General features: G+C 43.3%; 1 protein-coding gene and 1 long non-coding RNA gene across 3 annotated transcripts in view; one reads left to right on the top strand and one right to left on the bottom strand.

The window, feature by feature from the left end:
• Positions 1–26,983, top strand: part of LOC124998639 — a 63,894-nt gene that overhangs the window by 11,608 nt on the left and 25,303 nt on the right. The gene's annotated exons all lie outside the window — the stretch shown is intronic.
• tmem121ab (transmembrane protein 121Ab) overlaps positions 1–26,983 on the bottom strand; it is a 41,166-nt gene that overhangs the window by 7,374 nt on the left and 6,809 nt on the right. The gene's annotated exons all lie outside the window — the stretch shown is intronic.

Genomic DNA, 26,983 nt, shown 5'->3' with positions numbered 1-26,983 from the left:
AACAATTGCTGTGTCCTTGCTAGATTGATGTTTCCCTCAGACTCAGACTCAGAGCTTAAGGATAGTGGACACTTTACACTCCAAGGCGCTTTTCTCTTAACGCTGATATGTTCTGACACTTCGCACACCTTGTGAAGCTCGAGAGCCAACACATGTTTACTTCAGAAACATCATTTCATCCCACTGTCTGTAGATGTTACCTGTAGGCTTCAAAGACTACAGGTATTTATGCTTTCTGGAAGCCATATTGCCATCCATCAGGCATAACATTATGACCACCTTCCTAATATTGTGTCGGTCTTGTTATATCAGTTGTGACTCATCATGCGGTGTCTAGCAACAGGATGTTGTTAGTGTGTGTGTGTGGGGGGGTCCTATTGGTTAAAGGGAGGGGCCTCTGTGGATCATCCAACAGAGACTTGATCGGTTTGGGATCTAGTGAATTTTCCTAAACCGTTTTTGTGTCTGTGTCTGTGTCAGGCTGCATCCTGCATCCTGCTGAGCTGCTACCATCAAAGTGGGTCACCGCTATGGGGTGGGGCTGCCTGGTCTGGTCTAGGTGCGTGCGTACTTGTCTAAACAACATGCACACAAATACCAGGTCCAAAAAGCTTCCCAGCAGAACGTTGACTTATCACAACTTCGCCTGTCCCTGGTCATAACTGTTGTGTCTGATCGATGTACGTCGCCAGCTCTGTTTCCTCTCGTTTCTCCTGCCTCAACGCCCCAAGAATGATCAAATGTTTACGTCGGTGTCAGCGACATTGCAGTGCGACAGCTCAGGTCTCCAGAGCGGGTCGTTTTGTCCGATATTTATGTCAGGTTGTCTTCATTAGGGCCAGAATGAGACCCATATGTCGCCTTGGCTGCCAGCCATCTCCATCATCTCAGCAGGTGCTCTGTGCCGTCCTTTGTGTTACAGTCAGCGCTTGGCTAGCTGTGGGAGAGACGGCAGATTGCTTTGAATTTCCCCAGTACGTAGAGTACGGCACGGCACAGCTAAGCGGAACAAATGCTTGAACACACGGAAACTTAACACACACATATGCTCTGCGTGTGCGCGAAAGCTCTCAGAATGTTGCAGCATTTCTTGCTTGAAAGATTGTTGACAAAATTGCAGCGTGCAGGTCGCATCTTCATACAATCTTTCGCCTGATAATGTTCTGTAACTACACACCAATGCATATATATTGCACTGCTTATGACACATCCGAGTATTATATCTGCAGATGCTTGAACGTGTGTAAAACGTGCCTCGCGTCCTCTACCGGGACCAGTAACTAACCAGGCCACGTTCAAAGATGTCTTCTTGATTTCCCCGGTCGCACTGACAAATGTTTGTGACATCTCTCAGTACATTTCCTTAGTGTATAAAAACCTCTAGACTCAGCTGCCTTCACGGGGCTCAGCGTCATCTGCGATGCATTATTCACTGTGTATATTTACTGTATCTAATGAATCACTGTGGTGGCGATTTGAAATTCTAAACACGTCTGTTTTGCATGTGGTTGTCACTTTTCGCGAGGCTCGGTTCTTTCCGCCAATTTCGTGCAATTCAAAGGCACACATCTCAATTAGCGAGGACACAATGCACAGGGTTTGCATGTTAGTAGCTGCTCTTATTTCCATTCTCTTGCTTTCTTGTTATCCTTGCATAATGTGCTTTTGATTGCATATAAGGTTGCAGTGCTTCAGAATACTGAGGAGGATCTGTAACTGAGAACAGGCCTGTGTTTTGTGGCAGTGGCTAAGCTCATTTTATCATCCATTATGGTTGATTAAGGCTGATCCTCACTCTACTTTGCCATGTCACATTGTGTGTGCGTGATAAGCACTGAAGGTTCATTTCAGCCCATAACTGTAACTAACCCAGTCTGCATTTGGGCTGTCTGGGCTTTTCAATAGGCGTGGGTGTTGATCAAACGCTGCTGAAATCAAACATGCTGCACATGACAAAGGACGGATAGCCGCCGTACAGGGTAGTCTCCCATAGCAGCCATTGTATAGGGTTAGATGTAGAAAGCAGCTCAAAAGTACTTTCCTCCAACTTGGCCCTCAGCAACAGAGACAAGGAGCTTTTCAACATGACAGACGTGTCTTTTTCTCCCCTGCCAACTCTCAAACGGCCATAATGTGCGCAGCGTCAATCAAAGTGTATTCTTTATTCACAAAGCTGGGGAGAGGATCAAAGGCACCCTGCCACAGTGAGTCACCATCAAAGTGAAGAGCAGCCCTCTGACATCCCACCCAGCATTTAGTCACTGACACAGAGGGGGGTGGACGAGGGGAAGATAACTAGTTATCCAACGTATGCACATGAGAAGAGGACGCTGTTGAAGTCAGAGCTTTAACCTGTTGTTTAGGTACCTTTTATAGTTCCAGTATCACATCCAGGTGCAAGTAACACAAATTCTCACAAGATCCACTGTTCAATTAGTTTCTGTAACTCATTGACGACCTTCAAAAGATTGACTGACAGGGTCTACCAAGTTTAATGATCGATTTGTGTAGCATTCATAATACTATTCTCCATTTGACTGTATCAAGGTATTAATATACTGCCTGATATTTGGAAATCATGAAGATATTCTCGTGATTACTTTCAAGAGATGGACCATGGCTCTGAACATGATTTGATTTCTGTCCATAAAAGGTTTTCAATTGCCATTTCACTTATCATCGCGCAATTTGTCGGCACATTTGTTACATCCTTCAAACATCCACTTGGGCTTTAGGATGATTTTTACATTCCTAACATAACTTCCTACCACACATCCACCTGTTTCTCTTCCTCTCTGTGGATGACTATCAGAACAGGGTACCTCCTGTTCCCTTCATACTCCACCACAAGCTCATTGGTGGCTGCTCTTGTACCAGGTCACGAAGCTCTCTTAGTGTCTCTTAAACTCTTGCAGTGACCAACTATCCTTTGGCACCAAGGACAAACGAACCAAAACCAAAACTGAACTTCAGGCCTTTCATTAAATTCCTTCAGAGTATTTACTACCTGGTGTATGAGTCTGGACAGACATAGATGTCATCTATACAAGCATACAACCATGAAGCGGTATGTGTTGTAATTTCATATGTTTTTCCATTAATATGTGTGAATGTCTATAAACAAATAAATAAAACATAATATTGAAGTAGCCTCCCAGCGAGAAGGTCCGGGTTAAAGTCCAGCTCGGACCTTTCTGGGTGGAGTTTGCATGGTCTCCCTGTGTCTGAGTGGGTTTTCTCCGGGTACACCTCCAAAAACATGCTTGTTAGGCTAACTGGTGACACTAAATTGACCCTAGGTGTGAGTGTGAATGGTTGTTTGCCTCTGTGTTAGCCCTGCGATAGGCTGGAGACCTGTCCAGGGTGGACCCCGCCTCTCGCCCAATGACACCTGGGACAGGCTCCAGCTAACCCCGCGACTTTAGTGAGGATAAGCGGTAGTAGAAGATGAGGTGAGATAATAGTCAAGTAATGATAGATTGATGGAAAAGGGGAAATAAAATGTCATTATTCATTCATTTTCTGTAAATACTTGCTCTCTGGTGGAAGCTGGAGGACGGAAAGGCTCCAGTCGGTCGATAGGATCTGAGCCCTTCTTGCTGCAAAGCATCAGTGCTAACCAGCACATCACTGTGCTGCCCTAAATGTTATGTTATTATTATAATAGAAAACATTAAGTAGCACTGATTTATGGTCTGTGCGTTTCACTTTTTATCTTTAGCGGTATGTAATATTATGAAAAATATTTAATGCACTGGGGATCACTGGAGCTGATACTTCTGTGCTAATGAAAATGCTGCTGTTTTTTCTTTTGTGCTGCAGTCACTGGAGACATTTGACAATAACTGCGACGTGCTGAATAGTGGAAGCAGGTGCAGCAAGAGATCTAATGTGTCTTGGAATGATTTGATTTGCATTTGACTTGCAGGGGACAAGTTATAGACAACAAAAGCCGGTATAGAAAGGTTGTTGTGGAGCGCTCAAACATATCTACCTCAAAGACAGACCTCTGTTTTTTAAACATGTTAAAATGTTCCCGTTACTGTTTCCAATTTAGGAAACAGCTGATACCTGTGGCAGCTAAGCTCCACACACACTGTTGCTTAAACTAACAACATCTTATAACCTGAGTTGGGTGGTACGCATATTGTTAGAAAGCTGCTCTCATTACCATTCAGTCTGATGAAATAACGCGTGTGTGTTAGCGCACAGTGTGTGCAGCGTTATTTTTTAAAGAAATGATGAAACAATGAGACACGGCGGGAAAGTAAGAAAATATGGATCATTCAGTACCCATTCTGACTGATCCATTTCTCTCTTAAGTTTTTACCTCTAACCTTCGCTGTCTGAAAAACTGTTGAGGTCTTTCTGCTTGTCCTCCTTCTGTCAGCCTTGTACACTTATAGCCTGCCACTAACTGGCCTCAGTCCATCAAACATGTGACATTTAACCAATGATAGTCTTAGGCTGATTGAAATAGTGTTCCTTAAAGGTTGCTGAATGGATTTTTCTCTTACATCCCAGTGAGCACGTTTAAAATCTGGGGCTGGGTTTTTATTAAATGCATTGGTCTAAAAATTTTAAAGCGATAGCAATCTTTTAAACCGAGGTTCTGCTCTGCCAGTGACCGTGAACAGTTTTCTCATTTAGGCAACGGAGAAACCAAAGGTAGAAAGAAGGGTTTAGTTTTTTTTCAGCCAGAATGGGAGGGTAATTGAGTATTTTTAGTTAGCTGTGTGACTGCATTCATCGAATATTTAAATTTGCCGAGCGCCACAGCTCTTTATTGTGGACTTGCTGCACTAAAAACAAAATGCAATGAAGATTCTTTAATACAAGAATCCGCTTTTACAGCCCAAGGTACAGAACTGAAAAAAATAGCAATAGCAAATAGCAAAGGGAAATGAAAAGAGAATCAATGTTTGTGCAAAGGGATGTTCAGCTGAGTTATAGAATTACACCTGGTCTTCAACGTTTTTCAGGCCAAGGACCCCCCAAACTGATGGAGAGATTAAGGGGTCCCTTACCTACTATATGTATTCTATATTAAACTCGGCCTAGTGCCATATATAAATATACTTTATTATTATCATCATTTTGCATTCAGTATTAAGATATCTCTTAAATTTTATGGGGGAAAATGAAAAATATATACAAAATGTCTAATCAACCAAAGATTTTGCGACCCCCTGCAGTACCTCTACGGACCCCCTAGGGGTCGCAGACCCCCTGTTGAAGACCTGTGGTTTAAGACATTTCATAACCTGAAAAACAATGTAATGACCAAATATATTTTAGCCTCCAAATATATAGTCTGTTTTAATAAATAAATTAAAACACTACCTCATCCCCAACAAATAACCTCTCATTTTTCCTCGTTTTTCTTAAAAGCCCAAATGCTAGTCAGGGGAGCAGGACATTTATAAATCACAGTTGGTTTATCTTTTGCTTTTGGGATTTGAAACTAAAAAGCAAACAATAACAATTATCAACCCCTCAGTAATTAAGTTTTGCTTCTTTTTTAATCCCCGATGTTAAAAAGAAAACAAGAAAAAAAACACACCTTCAAGCAGCTAAAGTACCCCTCAAATGATAATTAGATTTTCCCTTTAAGTAGTCGTCGGACGCCCCTTTTAATTTTTTTAATTGAGGACCACAGCAGACTGTAAAGTGCTGCAGTGATTACCATCACCCCTCATCTTTACACACAGACAAACATCTCTGCCATCGTACTGGAGCCGTACCATGGTAACAAGCTATTACACACTCCTCTAGCTTTTAATTCTCCCATGTACCGACGCAAGAGTTTAACAAGCATATTGATTTTGTCCATGTGATACCAGCTCTCATATTCATTTCTCTAATGATAATTTGGGGTGTTTGATCAACCGGGGAAAGAAGTCATTTTCATCCAGCGGTTTTACAGAAAGATCCATTTAATCTCTGTGTCAATAACCCATTCCCCTGCCCCCTTCCCATCGTGTCCTGAGCTCACTCTTTTGCCTCGCGCTCCCTCCTCCTGCGTTCACTGTTGCCGTTTCTAATCAGACCACCCTGAGGGAGGTGGCATCCATACCTCATTCCAGTCATGCTTGCTTTCTGTTTGGTTTCATCCCCCTCACGGGTAAAACGGCTACTTAAAGGCATCGAAACCCTCACAGATCCTATTCAGCATTTAGCATTTCTGTGCAGCAAAATAGCGGCTGAAATGCAGGAAGTGGTGTTTAACCACAAAAGCTCACTTTGTGTTCTGTCTCAATTAAACACCCACTCTCCCCGCTGTCGCCGCTGCTTTGCATAAAACAGATGTGCACTGTTAGGTAAGGGGGCAATAGCAGTCACCTTGATGCAGTGTCCTCGGAGGGAAGAGAGACTGGAGAAAAAGAGCGAGGAGACGAGACAGAGTCAGAGGCAAGAGAGAGCAAGGGTTGCTCTTCCAAGTGACTGGATAAAAAGCACGAGAGATGTGATACAGGGAGGATTTGAAGTGCTGCTAATGAGCTGGGAGTTAAATCATATGGCTTTGCAGAGGAAACAGATTTAAATATTAGCAGCTAGGATTTATGGTGTGAGAGTGGGAAACGGGCGGAAAAAAAGCAAAAGCCATCCCCTTCAACAAGTCACTTGATCTTACATTCAGCCCTATTTTCCTATGAGGCATGCGAAGGAAACCTACTGTTGGAGTGAAACTTGATAGCTTTTTAAAACCCGTCTGCAAGATTATTTACCTCAAGTGGAGTTATTTGTCAGATTCTATTCATGCGCTTTCTGTTGCGTCTGAACTGAAAGTGGGCGTTTGACAAAATGCTGCAGAACCGAGTGGTTTCGCTGGCAGGGGGTTCGCTGAGGGCGGCACCTGCTTTGTATGATAATGAAATGGAAAACAATATTTCACTCAGGATTAGACAATTGTTTGCTGTGCGACAGACTGAGGAGTGTCGAATTTCTTGGCAACTGCTCCCACTGAGGTGTGTTTGGGTTCGACTCCGGCGTTTAGAGATGATTGTGCGTGTCTGAATGAAGGATTTTGTTTACTACAACTTTACAAAATTTAGAAATGCTCGTACAATTGCGATCATTTTCCCGTGGCTGCTCCCGTCGGCTCAACGTGGCTCACGCTCTGCATTCCTTCGGCTTCTTACTTTGAATGTTGTCCACTAATATTTTACTGGCAATTATCAGCTGTGTTATTGTGAACAGGCCATTGTGGCTTTTGGCAAGGTCTCGTGAATTTGCACAGCAGTGTGCAGGCTTTGATTGCCAAATGACGTTGATGGATCTTTTTTTGTTGTAACTGTGACACACACTTGTATATGAAAGAGTTTAAGCCAAGTGACCAAACCAGACTAATTACTTATCACTACAGACGTCCCTGTTGGTATCAGGAGATCAGTATCTGGCTGATCCACGCATTTTTAAAATGATCTTTATTAAGACTAGTTTTTCTATTTTAAATATCAATGAAGAAGAACCAGAATCATGTGTTTAAACGTGTCTCCTTTGTGGAAGTACTTTGCACTGTAAAATGATGTCGGTTAGGCAGTACCTTATACATTGTACTGTTTAATTTAAAAGAAGTTTCCTCTGGGCAACGTCAAGGTGAATAATATTAGAGAGAGGGTGAGGGACCATTTTTGAAGTAGGAAAGACAGGTTTTCGCTGTCTGTTGGAGCTTCTGCAGCCGAGATATGAGGTGCCTTTTTTGACACAATGTTACCACTGACAGCCCTATTTATTGGACCCAATACGAATAAGATAAGAAAAGTCTTTATGAATCTCCTGGGGAGGAAATTTTGTTGAATTTAAGATCGGATCGGGACTCGGATTGGCCGACTCGCAATATTAAAAGATCTTTATCTTTTCCCAGGTTAAAAAAAACAAAAAATGTAGCAATGTGACGACGTTTAAGTTTCCAGAAGCAACACTAAAAGGAAGTCAGCTTCCAAACTACTTTCTGTGTCGCATCTGCATTTATAACGCATAAAAATGTATAACAAGACACTGTGGTTTCCAAGAAACGAGCTTGCAGTTTGGAGGCATTTTACTGACTCTACAGACCCACTGGACACTCCAGAAATCTCATCTTTGAACACTGTGGGAGTCACAGCACCAGCCTTGATTAAAACCCTACCAGGGGCTGGCCAGCCGGCTCGCAAGAGACAACATATACATAAGAGATAAACAAAGCATTTACATTTCCCCTTTTTGTTTGGCTTCCATGTAGCATCAGCCTGTGTACTTGTAATACGCCTCAATACTCGCCTCTCAAATAAAGAACATGAATACAAATGTATAGACACTAACACATGTAAACAAAAGACTTGCAGCCATTTAAGCCCATAGACTATTTTGATGTTTCCGAAAGGGAGAAACACAAGTATAAATGATTCAATACATTCGTGGGAACGTTTAAATAGAACTGAACATTGTCAGTGATGGTCCTGAACCTCTGTTTCTGAAAAAACCCTGTTGAATGACTGTTATGACATGTGCTTTGTTGCAGTTGTAAGGGAGAGACACTTTTTACACTTAAACAATCTTTACCAGCCGTTTAGATTCTCCAGAATGTAGCTGTGAAACTTATTGACAGCAGTTTACCTCCCACAGTGGAACAGAAACATAGTGTTCATGGTGTGGGCCTGGTGCAGAATCACAAAATGAAATGGATAGAATAGAAAAACCTTTATTTGTGCCACAATGGGGAAATCGCAACACGTTTGCTGTTGCAGAGATCACGGTCAGGCAACAACTGACAGAATCACTGATTATTCAAGATTGCCAAGTATCTGTAATTGCACTACAGTGTTGGAGGTCTTCTGGAGATGAGGCCTTATTAGTGAGAGTAACTTGAACTTGGCACATGTGACCTTTTAAGAATGATACTGAAATTACTGATTGAAATAAACTAAGTGAGGTTGTGTCTTTTAGAAAGGACATAAAACTTCCATTATTTTGGCTCTAGTAGTGTCCAGATATATTAGAAACCCCACTCAATTTAAAACCGAATTCAAAGTGATACAACATATTTTTTTAATTTCTAGCTATCTGGCTAGCAAGTGTGTATTTTGGACTGGAGTCAGTCCCTACATAACAGCACTGGTGAAGACAGAACATGTTCCTCGACCAGAATGAAAGATGAACTGTAACAGGCCCATTTCTTTTTCAGCAGATCATTATCCTTCACTAGCTGGGTTTACATGGAGCCAAGTAATCCGATTACAATCAGTTTAGAAGCGCAAACCGAATGAAAATGCTCCATATAATGTGTAGAATATCACAGGGGTAGAATATTTCTTTTCCCAAACCGATCGAAAGTCATGTAAACAGTGAATTGGAATGAAGTCAGGCTCCGTTGTGTCTGGACGCGCTCTGTCCTGATGTAAATGTGCAGGGACGTTCGATTGACGTTTCCTCAACTGGTCTGTGGCGCCACGGAGCGCATGTTTTTAATAACAACTATGAAAGAACTAGACATAATCACACGCTTAGACGGCAGAAAAAAACAGAAATATCGAACTGTTTAAAAACGTCCATCAAAAATGAATTGAAGTCGGGATAAACCAAACTAATTCAGAACTGCTGGAAAACCTTGAAGACTGGCTACTATAACACAATACACAATGGTTTTCAAACAAACAAACTTTCCGAAACAAGCTGTTGCTTTAAGAATAAAAATGTAAGAACAACTACTACATTATTTTATAGGATTTAGATTATCTGGATCTGGACTCCATTTCAGTAGGTGGCGGTGATGCACCTGAAAGTTGCTTGCCAGCCACCATTCAAAAGAAGAAGAACGGGATGTTTTCATCGATCTGAGCATGTCACACGTCTGTAAAACGGCTGTTACGATTAAAAGTGGTGGTGCATGTAGACACCAGATCGGATTAGATCACCTCACATGTAAACAGCTGACCTGAAACCTTCATTCGTTTGCATGTAAACCCAGCTACTCGCTGCCAGTTAAATACTATAAAACCACAAGCGTGCAAAAAAGAACCCCAAACTTTTCCTCCGCAAATTTCTGCCGTCCACAGTGTCTCACTGCTGAACACCAGCAGGTCTTTGTGCAGCATAATAATCCGTGGCAATAACTGAAAATTAAAGACAGTAAAGACAACTCCAGAATTAGGTGAGCCAGGTAGTCGAGAAAATCCTCCATTATGAGTCCAATAACAATCAGAACTCTTTTATTATGTGCACTGATAATAATCACGTAACATCTTAAACTGATTATTATAAAAGGTGTCTCTTTATGGAGTCATTAGAAAGGATTACGTGCACCATTAATTGATATTAAGCGCGCACGCATTTCATTTAACAACTTGCACAGCGATGTGTCATAAGCGCTGCATCACTCAAAACCCTCCTGCAGAATGAGTACGACGAGCGCCATCCACTCAAAGACGACGGCACATTCTGTTCTTAAAGCAGGCGTCTTCTTATCAATTAAAGAGCTTCGGAGACAGGCAACAAAGAGTGACGCGAACATCCGTCAGTCTGATGTAAACCGCCCTCCAACAGATGGGCCACACTAATAAACGTCTGCTCTCTCGTGCTTTTCAAACTCAGTCATTTATAAGCAGTCAACAATGCAGAGGGGGGAAACAATTAGAAGCTGAGGTATTAATTATGTGACTGGAAACAGTTAAAGGATTCGGTTGCGTTACCTGTCGGATTCTGAGCGATGATTTATAGATCTTCGTGTCGGATTCGGCGGCTTATCGAGAAGGAGGGCGAAACAATCAGAGGCTCAGCTGGCAGAGGCCCAGTCGTCTTTTTTAGTTTGAGAGTCTGGGATGGCAGTGGAAATAGGTCATAACACATAGCATGAAAATAAATGGTGATGTGCGTCAAGATGTGCATACCACTGTGGGGTAAATAACAGATTATCTAAGGTTGTGGTTGACGTATGATGCAGATAGCCAGGGTGTTGTGTGCAGACGTCAAAGCTGGTGAGAGTTATTCTGGAGGTGAATGCATCCACTCATTTATAAATTTTAATATCTTGAAATCTGTTGATTAGTTTAAACTATATTTCTTACATGTGTAGTATATATTCTACGCTTCACATCATGTAAACATCTACCTATAAAAGTGGTTTATGTTTATGTAACACAACAACTATATCTTAGGGTTAGTCAGACTCATGTTTCACTGCTTTCGGAATTAATGTAAATAGATGGAAAATATTTTGTCCGTGTCTTAATACAATACAGTGATATAAATGGTGTTGTGCATCAAGGAGCAGCACAATGAGGCAGTGAGGTAATACAGGGTCAAAACTATGGTGGCCCCCGAGGGTGTTATTCACTCTGCCGTCCTCTCGCAACGAATCGGAAACATTTTTGTACGTTTCAAACAACGTTGTGCTTGCGTTGTTTTTCCTGTTCCAAACACCGGCTGCTCACCAGCTCTGTAACTTAACCTGATGGAGAAAACGGCACTCGCACAGCAAGTAAAGCATTACCACGACTTTTTAAAACCATGCGTTTGTGCTCTTTAATTTTTCGAACATAGAACCCATGAAATGCCTCATGAAATGTTGTGGGAAACACTGCAGTAATACTCGTATGTACAGTTGATCTGTAGTTCTTTAATAATTATTACACAGTGGCTGACGTAGGATGCAGATAGGCAGGATGTTGTGTTGGTTTGTGCTCGTGTAAACTGGCAGAAGTCAGCATTGATTAGTTATTCTGGAGGTTCATGCTTCTGCAGGTTTCTTAATTTTAACATTGTGAAACCTATTGATTGGATAAAAATGTATTTCTTGCATATTCCACCTTCAATAATAAATGTGTTAATTGCACATCACATGTAACATTTTTTTTCTCCTATTGCTTTTTGACATTCAGGCCTAACTTTTGGAAGATTAAATCACTGAACACCAAACTGAAAGGAGCTTAAACACCTATAAAAGGTTTTGTTTAGGTTGTTGTATAATGGCTATATATTACGCCGTTGGACTCGTATTGCGAACACCGCATTGGGAATTGATCTAAACGAACGGAAAATATATTGTCCCATTTTAAGTCAAGGTTTCAGATTAAGCTTGAGGGGGAAGGGGTGGGGCCGGGGGGGCTAAAAAGTCAATCTGATCAATCAGCCAACCGCTGTCAGCCTTTTCAAATGAGAACAGCCTCCATCTGTGGAAGTGCTCTGCTGATGTATAACACACACACACACACACACACACACACACACACACACACACCCCAGGCCAGTCTGCACCTTCATAGGCAGCAAAGTGTATAGTGGAAGAATTAAAGAACAGCAATTTGCAGCCTTTTCTTCAGATTATGCTGTGTGCTTTTTTTTAAATTGATTCCGCCCTTGGGCTGTGCTGTTGCCTTTTGTAACAGATTAAAAGCCAAAAACTAATGAGAATTAGCAATTCATCAAAAAGTTATTGGCGGTTTGCTCTCACCAAACTGGGTCTGAAATCATTCAGGCCACGGGCTCCTATTTTAGCAAACCCATTTTTTTTTTTTTTTTTTTTTTCCAGCTCCAAGACGGAAACACTGTCGCCGGCTACTGTAGTTCTTTTTGAGGTTTGTAATGTCCTCTGACAGAAGCCGAGCCCTATTTAACTGCCTCCTACATTGACACGCAATTTAGTTTTTCCTAATTATAGGCTACAGTGGTCATAAATTATTCCCTGCTCCTCAGCTCTCTCTCACCCACTCCTCTTCGTACACAGACAGAAACACACACACACACACACACACACACACATTCACGCTAACCATACAAACAAAATTACCCATCTGCTGATCTTCACACTGAGAGCGAATGTCACGTACAATGGGGTGGCGCACACTGACTCATGGTGGGAGAAGGAGGAGAGACGAGAGCGGGAAAATCCAGCGGTTCGTCTCTCCCCCGCTGTTTAAAAGACCATTCATAAATACTCAGACTTCACTGCCTCACAGTCACAGATTCTGCGAGACTCCAGCGCCTCGGCATTTTCACAAGCAACGCTTTAAATTAGCACGACGCCGACAGATGGAAACACAAAATGCATCTCGACGAGAGCGAGAAAAATAGAAGGCAACACCAAAGAGAGCGTGCAAGACCTTCCCAGTTATAATAATGAGATATCCAGCGCTGCTATTTTCGGTGTGCATGCGGCAGGAAGACACTTTCAGTCTGTGATGCTGAAAGTCCTGAAGCCTCTATTAGAGAGAGTATTTGCTGGACAATAGAGATACAGGATGTGTGTCACTATGTCGTGGAGTTAATTGGGTCAGCGCAGACAGAGGAAACTTTCCCACTTGGTCGCGACGTGACAATTAAACAGTGTTTGTCAATAGACTCATAAAAGTCTTATGTATTCCAAGACATGAGGAAAAAAATAATAATCCAAGTGTAATGGGTCACACTTTCAAAAAGATGTAACTTTTAAACACTGTGCTGTTTGGCTCTTTGTGCTATTTCGAGCAGGCACAGAGAAGTTGAAAAGGCATTAATTGCCAGCTAGTTGTACGTTTTCCAGATGGTCTTTCCAAATCTACGTTAGTCTTATTATTTACTGAAAAATGACTCATTCCTCAGGAGAGTTGGAGAGTTTCAGAAGTGTTTTTGCCTATAAAGCAAAAGCAAAGTGTTGAATTCTAAATCTGTAACAAAAAAAAATCGTAGACACACCGACTGGACATCCTCTCGTCTGTCCTCCTCTATTTTCTGTGTCTCGGCCTGGTCCTAAGTGTAGAGTATCCACGAGGGGTAAATGCTCCAATTCTCCCATTTGTCTCCTTGAGCGAGTTCATAGCAGATTCCTCCCACTCTGCTTCTGCATCTTCACTGTCCTGATTTCTTTGCTGTTTCACCGAGCCCGTTTTTTTGACCTGCACCGACTGGGCCCCGACTCTGCCTTTCACACCCCGCACGCAGCTAACAATCCTTTCCCGTATTACTCGGAACATTCGCGGCACAGTTTGACCAAGGTCATTTATTTAAAGCTGAGCTCGAGTTGTTTACGTCGCAACAAAGAGGGAGCAACCATCGGAATCAGAACTTATTAAGACTCGAAGCGTTAATGCACAAAGGAGCTAGCCAGGAAGCTAACGTTAAGTCCAAATTCCTTTGTTGCTGAGGTGACCGGTCTCCTGGCAGAGGCTGGGGTGTGATATTAAAGAGCGGGGCTATAATGAAGACCTGGCTCCCCGGAGAGAAAACACTCATGGCCTGTTTCACAGACATGGATTACGCATGGTCCTCGACTAATTTGCCTTTTCAGCTGATGTCTCTGCTGAGAAATCTCTTTAGTTGGAGCCTATGTGTAACTGGCCCCCTGCGCCTTCTCTACTGCAGATTCCTTTCCATTCTTTTCTCACTCTGAAAGCCTTCATCTGACAAAAACTTGCTCCATCTACAGCTCGCCCCTCTCCGCCTGTCGGCTAGGAGTTCAGATTTAAGACTTTAGCAGATAGCAGATAGTTGTGCGGCTCGGGCTTATTCATCATGTTAAATATCCCTTAGCCTCTCTCTCTCTCTCTCTCCCTCCCTCTCTCGGCGTAGATTATTCAAATGACGGCGCCCTCATATTTGGAATTAGTCTTTAGACGTATCGGCTCATAAATTGGCGAGATCTGACAACGCGCTCTGGCCGCAGAGATCCCGCCGTGATGTATGCTCTCGCGTGTCATAATGCACTATTATTCCATTTTGAACATGGTAGTGGGTGCTGCGTCTGTGTCAGCCGCCCAGATTAGAGTCATAAAACTTGGTGCTGAGATGATGTGACATTTCACCCGGGCTGTAAAATCTCTGCGGGCTGGTCGCGCTTACGCACTGTAAATCCAAAGCCTGCAGAAAGAGCTCTGAGGAAGAAGGATGGCGCGTGCATGCTGATGGTATGTTAAATGTGCGTGTGTGTCTATATGCAGGGTGTGTCCATTCTTATTTGTACGTGCATTCATCTCGTTTACTTGCGCGCATCCTCTGGTGGGATCCAAATTCATATATGTGGGATTTACAGCGCCCAACGCAGGATGCGTTTCAACATCTTAACTCAGCGTGAGTGGATTCATCTGTGACTGAGCATACAGCGTACGCGCGCAATAAGCAGGCCAGCATATGCATGAATGCGTCTTAGACTCTCTCCTCTCTGTTTTCCTGCATGTTTAAAACTACATGAATATTCATCGCGCTCTGTTACACTGCGCGCGTGTTTGCGTGGCACCACCAGTATCTCCCCAATCCATCGGGCGGGGGTATAGCGGCGGGTTGTACGAGGGAAGGGAAAGGGACAATGAATGACATTGACTGGCAACGTGATGCAGAGCGTCTCCCCGTTCCAGGGACAGTGAGCTGATTGCTGATAGCAGATGTGTGTCTAATTGCAGAGGGGTTGGGCGCCCTGGATACGTCTCTGTCTTTTCTGCCTCTGCCTGCCAGGAAGCTAAGCCCCCTCCAGAGCCCCCAATCACTGCCTTAATTAGAGACCTTATCTCTGTCAATCACCGCGCCTTTCGTTCCTCTCCGCGGTCCGCCGCGTGGATAACAGGGCAACAGCCCCGGCCAGGAATGGCGCGGCGTCACAGAGGACGGGGACGAACGGAGACGGGGAGGAGAGGGAGAAATGCTGTAGGGAGCTGACAGAAGGAGGGGGAGATTTGGAGGGCGAGGATCAGAGCAGCGCGCCTGCATGCGCCGAGCTTGCAGGGGCGACGAAAAAAAAAACGTGTAAAAGTTGAAGTGAAAGAGGACGGATGTCTTTTTAATTCAAGTAAACATAGCATCCACTGATCCGTTTATACAGATCCACTGAGCTACTCCACTGGAGCAGTTGGAGGTTAAGTGCTTTGGTCATTGGCAACTGCAATTGAGTGAGAGCAGAGCAGAGTAGCGTGCATTCACTGTCCCCTCGCCATGTTTTTGCTGCTTCTGTTCCTGGTTTTCAGACATTAGGCTGCAGTATATATACATATATAGGTTTATGTGGGTGAAAAAGATAGAAACCGGGTAATTTGGAATGCATGAACACACTCAGGCATTAGAGACAAACATCTGCTACATGCTAATAACGTTGCTATCCTCAGCTATCATGATGCAACTCAGCTCACAAAGTGTTGAGGCGCATCCGGACTCAGTAAGTCCACTCAGGTCTGCAGAGCAAATGTCATCTTCTGACCAGAAAACGCAAACATTCACATTATTCAAATTTCCGACGAAAGCATGTTTAATTTAACATCAGTAACTCTCAGCGGATTCTGTTTAGTGTGTTCAAACACAGGCTTTGCAGCACCGCTGTTGCACGGCGCCGTACAAAAAGACCGTGTGGTGAAAAGACTGCGAAGATTATGTGTTAAAAATTTTACAAAAACATTACAGAGCTCAAAGAGACACGTGTTAAAGAATTTAACAGTGTTTCATGTTTAAATAGGCATCCATTTTTGTAATTTTTTTTTTTGTTGCAAAAGTCAAAGGCATCATTAACATTGGATTTCTCAATATGAAGAATTTGACTTTGAAATAAATTGTATGCTGTTTTTTTTTTGTTTGTTTTTTTGGCTTCTTTCACAGAGAGGAATGAGATGACGGATATCACTCCCTCTCAGTGCAACACCATAGGAGTTTGCTGCATGTCAATTGGCATTAGCTTTTGTCCTTTCAACACACATTTAATGTGTATTTTAACCTATCCCAACCAAAATGTTTCCTAAACCAGTGTCAGAGAAAAGATAGAGGGCTTAAACTGAAACAAAGACACAAGCGTGTGACCGGATTCGCTGCCACCGCGCTACGAGCGACAGAAGTTTGTTCAAAAGCTAACTGGTGTATCAAATGAATATGATTAAGCTGAACATTGGAAACAGTTGAAGCCAGCTCAACTATTAGCCTGGCAAGTATGTCTTCATTTCCCGGGCTTCTGTCGGAAATTAATTGCTCTTTCGCGAAGGCGGGCAGGACTCGTAATTGTCTTCCTAGCGGGTGCTACTTCACCTTCATACAATTTGTGGCTGGTGTCACAAAAAAGGGACAGTGGGGGAGTTTGTGTCCACAAATAGGCTGATGGAAATTTCTGGACATTTTTCCACTTTTTTTTTCGTAGTTGTGGTGAACACATTACAAAGATACGGAAATGCATTACTTTTAAAGCTCTTGTGTCTCGTAGAAAATGAATAATTCATCCCCATGGGCTCAAATCAACTGATAAAAATGTTGTCACTATTTCAAGACCTGTCACAAGACTGTGTTGGATAGATATGAGCAAGGCCCGAGATGTGCTGTGCTGCGCTTTAGCTTAGCTTAGCATAAAGATTGGAAGTATGATGAAACAGCTTTGGCTCTTTTGCAAAGTTCAATAATACACCCACTGGTTTTAATTCATCTACAAACACACACATAAGACATCTGGAGTTTTAGAGAAAGTTCCATGTTCTTTTTTTTCTTGGTGAACATCAGTTTATCATATAAATAAATACATATATATCAATCCTCTTACCATGCACTGTATAAGATTGCGATGGTGGATCTGATACTTGAATGCAATATTCTCTACCTCTGCTATTTTATTCTACAATAACCTTTAAAGAAATGACTAACCACAGTACAGGTTTGTCCTTGCTTTTAATCCACTAGACATCCAATGTCCATTTCCTTAGGACTCGAATCATTAAATGCAGATTTTTTCCTCCCTTTGCTTCAGATTACATTGTCAGTCCAAACAAATCTGACTAGAGTTCACCTCAAAGAGGGGTAAGACCTGCACTTGGAGGTCTCATATATTACCTCATCTATAATTGAGCAGGGAAATGAGATAATGGCTGATAAAATGATCACATCGCGGAGGTATGTGAGCAGAAACCGCGGGTAGAGCGAGGTGAGAAGTAGAGGTTAAGTAGAAGAGATTGAAACAAAAGGACAGACGCGTGGCCCTGAAACTTAAGTAAGGGATAAAAAGGGAGACCGGGCCAGGGGTGAAGAGGGCTGGAACATGTCCAGAGAGCGAGAGGAGAAGTGAAACGGAGAAGGCGAGGAAGGAATCCTCTGCCTCTCCCCATCTCGGTGTCTGTCCCTGCCGGTTCTGTCTGGGCACCTCTTCAAAATCAATTTAAGAAATTACCATTCAGCCAGAGTTCCGTCATTAGGATTTTATAATTTCATCTTCCTCCTCCAGTGCCTTTATCCCAGAGCCCCTCAGTTCATCTCTGCAGCACAACCCCGGTGAATAATTAACCGCAGCCGTGAGCAGAAAGACGATGAGCGACACAAGCGTTCTATCATTCACAGACAGCCGCACACCTTCAGCGGCACCGCGCTTTTAAGTCCTCCGCTTAAAAGGCTCCCATTTCTCCGCTTTTTTTTCTTCATAATCTGACATATCATGTCCTGCGCTTGCATGCAAACATGCCAACAGACAACGCCTGAGCCGCGAACACAAGTTAACGCACACATTCCCCTTATCATGCTCACACACACACGCAGCTGTTTACTGTGTGTGTGTGTGTGTGTGCCCTGCCCTTCCTCTGTTCCCTTGAGGCCTTTTAGCCGAGGATGCAAGAGATAGGTGGGGCTGGAGAGGGCCAGGATAAGGGGGTAAGAATAAAACCTCGCCCTCTAAGATCTCTACGTGACACTGCAAGTTGGCGAGGCTGTTCATCAGTATGACCAGAGGGAGACGCGCTGAGGGCGGGGGAGACAGAGCCCTCATCTGCCCTCTATTGCCTGCAGGGTAGAGCCCTATAAGCCGGCATGGGATGGGGGGAGAATAAGTTGGAGGAGCCATTAGTGGTTAGGAGCACACAAGGTGAGGGTCATAGCCAGGGTTTAGCCTTAAAACCCGATGTGGGGGAATTCGTAATTCATAGCAATCAATAGTCAGGCTCAATCCTATTCTCTGCAGTCGAACCATTTGCAGGCCTCCAAGTTCAGCTGACTCTTTCCAGTACAGGATTTTGTTCTGGTGCCATTTGGTAAATGGGTCTGCAGCGTGTAATATCTGCGGTAAACAGTGGCTATTACTCCTCGTATTCTGCTAACACAGGTCCAGCGTGACTTAGGCAAGTGTGCTGGTGTTTTGCCAAAGAGCGTGGCATGGTATAAATTTGGCAGACTGAAGTGATGTCAAAGCCAGGGAGATAAACGTAAGAGATGAAGCTCTGCAAAGATCATGTAATCTCTTTGCAGAGCCCTACTCCTTTTTGCTATGTGCTGATCATTGCTTTTGCTGCATAGTTGTTATTAAACTCCAGGTGCTTTTTCTGTCTTTAAGTTATCATTTTAATTTCCTTCTTTGCTCCATATCTCTTTTCTCATAGTTGGTTCTTCCGAGGGTGTAATATTTGGGTATAATGAACCACTCTGCAGCTAATGGCAATGTTGGTCGTAATTCGATCACTTCTCACCAGACTATGATATCTGGGCAGTTACTGGTAAAATTCCCATGAATCAGCATTAAATCCCAGCGACTTTGAGGATCCCTTGACTATCTTTATTTTGAGTGCTGTTTGTGAATTTCACCGAAACGGTTTAGTGGCTCAGAAAATACCACGGTCTGTCTTTGCATCCCGTTTTGGTAACCCCTTGAATTCTCCCTAAACTCTTACAACAGGGAAACTTTTACATCTTCAAGATCTCTCAGAATCAGGAATGGTTTTGGTAATCCATTGACGATTTCTCTAGCGCCACCGACAGAATGAGAATGGTGACTCACAGTGAAATGCGTCTTTGCAGCACAGATGAGCTTGATCTTTCTGGGAAATCCAGCTTTTTATAAACTTTTGATGATCCAGTAACTTTCTATTCAATACTATTTCAGTTTATTCAATACTTTGGTTTATCCGTCTTTACTTTCAGGATTATACCTTCACAGAGCTGTTAGCATGGCTTTACGCTCCTGACAAAGGGCTCTTACGCTTGCAGTGAAAAGTATTTTAAGGGACGCAATAGATTTATCCATGCAATGACAGAAAAACGGGGGCTGTTCTTGCTCTACTACCTCTGCAAAGCGCACTAAGGCTAAGTGATTGGTTACTGCTTCTGTCTGGAGGCAGAACATTGCGGTAAAAATGAGTCGCCGCCAAAAGAATAACGTTCCAAAGGATGCAATCTGGGACAAGTCAGTCAGGAAACCAGGAGTAATGTTACAATTTCTAGTGTAAATGTTTGCCATCCACTTGACTTGGTTTCTGTGAGTCAGAACTGGAGGAAATATATTTAAGTAAAATATACACTTGAATATTTGGCTTTCATCAGATGTGTGTGTGAGGGTTTTAGGGTGGTGACGTCACACTGACGGAGTACGTGTTGACTGAGCCTAATGAACACTACTCACTTGAAATGTAAGTCCTGTAAGACAAGTGTAAAAACGGTTGGACAGATTAGTTCTTGAGTACCACAAACTAGGTGGAGTTTTCAGATTGGAAGAGGCTCGCAATCATTCTTAATAATGCACATTCCCCAAAGTGTTGACTAATTGGAACCATTAAAATCTTGACACCAGTGGTTAATTTGTTTCCTTGTGTTTTATAGCGATCATTTGTCCCATCGGAGGACTCTGATGAAACATGAGGTGATTATGCCAGTCAGTGAGTCTGATGGAGTTGGAGCGGGATGAACGGGGCGCAGGCCAACATCTCGCGCTCCCCAAAACCCCTAATGTCATCAATCGCTGCCATTTTTTGACACGTTCAGTCATCGCAGTGAACAAGACCTTCACGGATGCTCTGAGACCTTAATGGGAGGCTAGTCAGCTTGACCTTTCTGTGAAATCCTTCAGGAGAACACAGTAGAATATCTTAATTAGAAAGAGATGGAGCTGCTAAGAACACGCATTGATCAGGCAGAAACCCCAGCTCTCCACGGGGTTAGAAGCGGGGAGGGAAGGGGGGGAGACAGACAGTGTAGGGCTGTTGTTGGACAATGATCGTGAATCATGTAATGTCTGCTCTGGGATGAGGAATGGGGCGGTCGTCCATGCAAACTAGTTTTTAATAAAGACACAGGGCTGGAAGGGATGAGAACTGTCTCCTTCTACATAACAGAACATGCAGATGTTGATGTTTAGTTAAATGTCTCTAGTTTAAAAATTGAAAACCATCAATCTTGCCAGTTTAAGAGCTATGCAGACTATTCACCTTCGAAGAACTACCAGCGTCCGTGGATGTGTTCTAGACTTGAGGACAGAAGAGTGTCTTTTTTTGTATGGAATGCTGTTCTTTTCTTGGGAAAAGAACAGCAGGAACCATCTGCCAACATGCTGACTACACTGATGCCTCGCTATCGTTGAAGCCCCTCAGTCTGTAAGTTGTTGTATTTAGCAGCCACGATGACAGATTTTATCTTTTTTTATCAGAATTCCTTGTCCTCTTGTCCTTTATTGGACACTTTCAGGGACACGTCATGTTAAAGCAGCAAGGTCAAACCAGGATTTTGAAATATATGCAGAAAATATGAAATGAATACATTTAGCCCCGCGTGATTCCATAAACTCAAATGACTTATCGAGTTTTTCTGCGCAATTACTCTTCCTCTACAGCTCAGAGGTTACTAGGCTGCCCCCTTATCTGCCTCCATGTGGCGTTCATAATACTCTGTCATCAGATCAATCAGATTTCCACAACAATAACACGATTTCATTGTCCAAATAGCGTCAGTTCTTTTTAATGAATGCACCACAAATAAAATAAAAAAACAGAAACACATAGTGGTGTAGGGGGTTCATTAACAGGAGCAGGAACATGTGAACCTAAATTGCGATCTATAGACACAACACTGAATATTTATTAAAATGTAAATACTCTTTATCACGTGAATTGTTTAACGCTTAAATACAAATGCTATAGTTTTTATGTGTTAGTGCTGCAGCTCTTATTTATATTGCCGGGTTAGATAATGATTATTATGAGACTGGGATTTCTTTGTGATAGTAGAATAAAAAACAGAACTACTAACTAGCGAGGGAAAGAAGGAAAAGAAGCAAAAGAAGCAAATTCATTGAAAAGCTGCAACTGAAGACTTTCTTTAATGTACTATAGTCCCATAACAGACTTATCAATAATGACAACGTGTCTTTCTGTTTTTTATTCTGCTGATTTAGGAAACTGTCTAGTTGTAACACGTATATGGTTGATTTAGCAAAACGTTTCCTGCAGTCAGTCTCTCTTCCTCTCCTTTTAAAGAAACGCTGCTGTTTTTTTCAGTATCTCTGACGTGCATTGTGTTGTCTGAGCCTCATAAAATCCCACTTGATGGATGTTTGGACTATTTTTAGTGTACCTTTAGGTTTCGAGTTTACTTATTTTTAGGTGTTTCCTGCTTCTTGATTTCTTTATTGCCGTTACCCATCCAGGTCGGTGCAGTTCCTCCTCTGCTGGCACTTTATTCCCTTTTTTTTTTCTCCCTTCAGTATTTTATCTACTGTGTAAATACATACTCCTGTGTGGGCCCAGTGGGAATTGTTAGTGTTGTGCTCAAACCTTTGAGCTTCAGTATACAGACCCACAGGTTGTTCCACGGTGCAGTCAAGAGTGCAGAAATGTCGCTTGTAGCTTGTCACGGCTATTGACAGAGACCTTGTAAACCTCGGTGAGTCCAGTGATGCAAGGCACCAGTCAACCTCCGATTCACCTCCTTGACTCCCGTTGACCCGTTCGGTTGTGAACTGTGCCGACAGAGCGCTTGTTTGACCAATACGGTATGCTGTCCGTCTGCTGCCGTGATGAAACCGGCCCCCATCGTTCAGTTTCCAGCCCACGCTTTCGGATTCGCAACAATCATGGGCGTGAGTGACGGGCATGATTGGGAGTGTGAGCATTTCATTGCTGTCACGCTTCAATTATTGGCGAGAGATTAAGAGCTGTATGAGATACAAGAGATATTATTTGGCTTGACAGCATTCAGGAGGAAAGCGCGCTGGACGACGCAGGCGGCTCTGGTTTCATCACACTCATACGGAGAGAGTTTTTCTGGTTGGGAAAGAAGAAATCACTACGAGAAAATGTTGGCGCTCGCGAACAGTGGTGGAAAGCGCATTTACTCAAATGTGGTTCTTAAGTCGAAGTATTTGATTATTTCTATTTTATACCACTTTCCACCGCTTTTCAGATGGAAATATTCCAAGAGCTGCTCTGCTTATTGGTGGAGTAGCTCTTAGAATATTTCCGCTGTTGCTGCTTCAGACTTCAACTGACTACTTACTTACTTTACTTTGATTTTAAACTATGGATAATATAAGAAGCTTTGAAAATACAACACTGTAAAAAATGGAACCAGTGCTTTCCAACCATTTAATATGAGTTTAACAGGAGTTTTTCTTCTCCTTATGAATTTATCATGTTGCAATGTTTCTACACATGCAGTTCTTTAATTAATCAACTAGTCACATGGTCGATTATTATACACTGTATATATAAGTATTATTATACTTTGGTTAATTTAACCTTTTATAGGTGGATATTATCATTCTAACATGCAGAAACTATATCATATTCATCACATAAGTTAATATTTATCCACTCTTGGCCTAATTAGGAAAGATGTTTGCTGTCTTCTGTCATTGATTAACAAAGATAGTGGTGAGTTTGAACTTTAATGTGTTGCACTGATTGTAATTGGAAATGTAGCTGTATTATTTATCTTCAAAAGGTCGCAAACACCAATTTATGGTGGAACATTGAAAACCTGCGTAGTTTAGTTTTATAGGATATGAGCATAAATAAACTGCTGTAAAGTGCTCTTTGCTGTTGAGGTGCAGTTGTGGCAGATCGTTTGATTTTCACCATGCGTACCTTTCATTGGGTCTGTGATTTGTTTTAAATTTTTTATTTTTTTTTTTGAGGATTAAGTTCAGGCCTGGCAGCAGTAAGCCACCACAGTCGCGGTTGTCAAGTCGAGGTATCCCTCTCAAAACAAATCGTTATTGACCTTAACAGTTACGCCGACGTGCTGCTGTATCAATGGATGGTTCAGTTTTAATCAAAGTTCAAATGATCCAACATTTTTAAAAAGATCTGAAAGAAAATGTAGTTCAGAAATAGTCCAAACTAACTCCACATCCATCAGCAGAGACGGCAACATGCTGCTTGAACCCTGCTGCTTCTGTATTAAATCTATCTTTTGATTATTTTAGTAATGTCTCGCACATAGACCCAACTTTTTCTTTCATTTGAATATCTTAACTACTTTTGGATTATTTTTTTATGCAGGACTTTTTCTTGTGTGGAGTATTGTTACATCGTAATATGGAGAAGGATAGTGGGCATAGTTGTTATTGATCTGCTAACAGCTGAGAATAATGTTCACAGGCATCTGGCTTCTGGGGGTGGGGTGGGGTGGGTTGGGGAGGCTGGTCATTAATTGTAAATATTTTCAAGAAAGCAATAGCCTGGAATCAGAGAAACTCAGGCAGTGGGAGGTGAGAGACAGAGAGAGACACAAAGCCAAGGAGAAAAGAGAGAGGAAACAATTCATGTTCCTCGTTTTGTCACTCCTCGAGCCATCTCCTTTACTCTGCAGCCAGCTCAGGATAGATGAGCGTGTTTGCTGGATGATGGAGCATTTCAACGATGGTGGTGGCTGCAGTCCCTGTCTCTGGCTCTGACATGAAACTACGGGCAGTAGTGCCTGGGATGCGCTGCCAGAGCTCAGTGTGTGGACGAGGATGAAGAGCACGCCACTGCTTCAGCTCCAGTTCCAGCAACAACACCCCCGTAAATGGACTATATGGGTCTTTAATAAGTGGCCGAACAAACAGACGCTCGCTTCTGCTTTTGTTCGGTCTGCACATCGTAGCGTCTTGTTTTGGAGCGGCCCTCCACCTGACCTCCATTGCTGGGCCAATGACAACATTTGAGTTTGATTGAGGGCTCGGTGACGGGCAAGGCGTGCATTGTTTCTTCTTTGTTTATCCGTGTTTTTGTCATGGTCTGCGGCTAATTGCAAAGCAGAGTGTCTTGAAGAATGCCTATTAGAGGGCTGTGCTGCTGAGAGACAGGCCAGTTTAAAAATGTTCATCACCGAGAACAGGGAAAAACCCACGAGCGCTTCCACTCGTTTACACGTTCGAGACAGCTTCTCTTCTCCTTTCTTCTATGAGCCGCGCGCACACGGGGGACGGTAAGACAACAGGCAGAGATAAGACGGACTCGTCTTTTGTCCTCGAGCCCACACGCAGAGAGCGAAGCGGGTACACGTGAGGGTGCACCACTGCCGGGCGCATGTGCGCGTCCTCGCATTATCTGCTGCCTGTCGGTGCTGGTGTTTAAGTGCTGCCGAGGAAGACAGAAGCAAGCGAGAGGTGAAGTGAGGAGAGATGGAAAGGGGGGAAGAAAATGTGCAGGGGATAGAAGCAGAAGTCCTGTATCTCCAGAGTCCCCTTCACACAGCCCAGAGGCAGTGACACAGCAACACAGTCACAGTCATATGAAGCAGAATTTATCCCCACAGCAACAACTGCCATCCTCCGTGGACTAATCAGTCCACCAGCTCTGGCTGCAGCCACACTCAGAGAGTCTGACTTTTCCCCTCGTCAGGCCTGATCCGTATCGATGATGATATACACAATAGTTACTGCGCTCACTGGGCTGAAAAGCACAACACACAGGCAACAGTGTCCTACAGATGGGTCGGACGGCCCCACACAACAGGGTTAATTCTCTGCCACGGTGGCCACCCTCACGCCCCTCACCAAGCCGGTGAATACGAGCAGGGTAGGCAAAGGTGACAAACGAGAGAGGAAAACAGAGACACGGCTCAGTGTTCTCCGGGCGTGTGTGCATGTCCGCGTATGTTTGTGGTAATTAAATCACGAGCGCCTCTGTTTTGGAGCGCCGCGCGTGGAGCCTAGCCCTAGCCCTAGCCCTAGCCCTAGCCCTAGCCCTAGCCCTAGCCCTAGCCCTAGCCCTAGCCCTAGCCCTAGCCCTAGCCCTAGCCCTAGCCCTAGCCCGAGCCCTAGCCCGAGCCCGAGCCCGAGCCCGAGCCCGAGCCCGAGCCCGAGCCCTGACTCTGCGGCCCTGACTCTGCGGCCCTGACTTAATTACAAGAAAACACACCGACTGTAATTACACACAATCACACCTGCACGACGCAATCGGCTCTGACAAAGGTTGTCCAAACACTATTTTCTACAGGAACAGTTTTCACCTGCTATAATAAGCGAGCGCGGAGGACGATCCAGTGGATTTCCTCTATTACGGAGGTGTCAGAGGGTCTAATCTGGCCCGCAGCATGAATTTGCACAGTGCGTAAATTAAATGAAAATTTTCAATTAAAATCACTGCTATCCCTAATTTGTCCACCGTTGTAGTGAGAGAAGACCCAGGACTAAACAGCACACAGCAGCGTGCCCAAATTACACTTGCAGAAATGTCATTGTTTTGAATCGAAGTTTGTTAAATGTAAACTTTCTCCTTTTCTTCTTTGCACTAAAACAAATATAAAACCTGGAGTAGTTGTTACTTATAGGTTATTATGCTGTTAGGTCACTGGTCCGGCCCACCTAAGATCAAACTGGGCTGAATGTGGCCCCTGGACTAAAATGAGTTTGACATCCCTGCCCTTTTCTCTCCTCTATGCATTTAGTTTGGTCGGTGCTACAGCTGCTATAACCTTCACTCCGCTCGTGTCCAGTAGAAAAACAGAGCAGCAACAGCAGCAGGGTTCTGTCAGCACAGTATGTTTTGGCTATTATGATAATGTTTTTACGTCCCCCAGCTGGGTGCAATTTGTCACATATGTGCATGCATCGACTACTATTCAACAACATAATGTGCGAGCAGCATATAGCTCTACAAGCAAACATATGGTGACATATAATTGCTTGCATACTCGCAGACACAAACAGCTGCGCGGGCTCCCGGTTGATGACATCCACACCGCTAGTGACACATTACAAAAATAGCCAAACATATCCAGACCTTCCGATTTACACTGCAAGCTGTTAGGTTGTTTTTTTTTTTTTTTTTTTTTTTTAGATCAGCTTGTTTCCCAGATGATCCCAATTCGTCTTGCTTCTTAACCAGCGTGGCAGCGTACA

The sequence above is a fragment of the Mugil cephalus genome, chromosome 21 (genome assembly GCF_022458985.1).
Source record: "Mugil cephalus isolate CIBA_MC_2020 chromosome 21, CIBA_Mcephalus_1.1, whole genome shotgun sequence".
Lineage (NCBI taxonomy): Eukaryota > Metazoa > Chordata > Actinopteri > Mugiliformes > Mugilidae > Mugil > Mugil cephalus.
This window is presented reverse-complemented; position numbering and strand designations above follow the sequence as displayed.